Genomic DNA, 1,741 nt, shown 5'->3' on the forward strand with positions numbered 1-1,741 from the left:
CCCCACAGCAACCCTCAGTTTGTTTTGTGAGATTAAGAGTCACTTATGGTTTGTCTCCCTCCCAATCCCATCTTGTTTCATTGATTCTTCTCCTACCCACTTAAGCCCCCATGTTGCATCACCACTTCCTCATATCAGGGAGATCATATGATAGTTGTCTTTCTCTCAATGTAGATTTAAATCTTCGATTTGTTTGCCTGCTGTGTATGATTCCATGTAAGTGTTGAATTTTACTTTTCTGTTCCCCTTGTGATGGACACCTAACCTGCTTCAGCAGCTGACTATAGAAATAAACAAACAAGTAAAATCCAGAAAAATGAAAAGCAGTCTGAAGTGAACATCCTCATCATCTTCCTGATGGAGGATCCATGTAAGACTTTTTTCTAGATCACATACCCAGGAGGCATAACACGAATAAAGCAAGGGTTCAGAAACACATCCATGTGTGTATTCACCCGATTATCACACAGGTGCCCCTGGAATTTAGTGGGGAAGGTTGGTCTTCCTGACAGATGTTGATGGTCTTTTGGATAGTCGCCTAGGAGGAAAAAAGGCTTTTACCCTTCTCTTACACCATACACACAATGAACTAAAATGGATCATAGACCTAAATATGAAAGGTATAAACAAGAAAGCTTCTAGAAGAAAACAGAAAATATGACCTTGGAGTAGGCAAATGTTTCCTCAACAGGACACAAAAACCAGTAACCACAATAGAGTATACAGTGAGGAGTTGGGCACTAAGTGTAGGACAGTTACACATTTATTCCACATGGTAGTTCCAGAACTTTCTCACAATCTCACCGATACTGAATCTTATCCAACTTCCTAGCCCCTGCCAGTCTGCCCAGTAAAAAGGGCAGCTCAGCGTTTCACGGGAGTGTTTTTCTGAGAACAAACAAGATCAAACATCTATCCGTGGGCTTTTAGGCATTTGGATTTTTATTGCGGTGGATCTCCTGCTTCTGATCATTCTGCTATCCTTTCTTCTGCTTGCGGATTCTCAGTAACTCCTTGGTTCCTTTAGGTATTCATCCACAGTCAGTTTTAGACACTGCAAATATCTCCCCTCTGTCTCTCATCTGTTACTCGGCAAGCCTCAGTAATTTGGTGCAGAAGACACAAGGAGCCATTTTTAGATTTAGACAGTCTGTTACTTACACAGGTAATAAAAGGAAGATCAGCTGAATGTTCCAGCTTCCTGGGGTCCTCGTCCCATATTCAAGACAAGACAGTCCGAGAACTGCAGCCAGCCACGTGATATCCCACAGCTGAGGAGCCTATTGGCGACAGCCACTTTCAGTGGTCTTACAGTGTGTTCTGAGGGGGACAGCAGAAAGACTCGTACCTCAACAGAACATGGGGGGTGATGAGTGATGAGAAGCTTTCTTCCAGGAGGGGATCAGGTGGAGAGTGGCAGGTCTGTGAGAGACAGTGGCCACTGTCTCTCATTCCAGGAAGAGCCAAGAGCATCTGTCTGACTCAGAGTCGCTGCAGTTCAGACCTTCACCGTGTGGCTCCCGTGGCTGCAGGCAGGAGGGCCAGTGTCCGCGTGGAGCTCTTCTCCGGTGTTGCTTTTGTCCATGATAGCCTTTGTTTGAAAAATAAATGTTTGTGCTGTGTGCTGAAACCATTATAACCACATTCCGTTTGGGCCACATCTTACCGCCCATGTCAACATGATTTTGCTCTTCCACAGTTCCTAAGTATTACTTTACTTTTCCAGGTGTTTTTTTTTTTT

This window comes from Mustela nigripes, chromosome 5 (genome assembly GCF_022355385.1).
Source record: "Mustela nigripes isolate SB6536 chromosome 5, MUSNIG.SB6536, whole genome shotgun sequence".
Classification (NCBI taxonomy): domain Eukaryota; kingdom Metazoa; phylum Chordata; class Mammalia; order Carnivora; family Mustelidae; genus Mustela; species Mustela nigripes.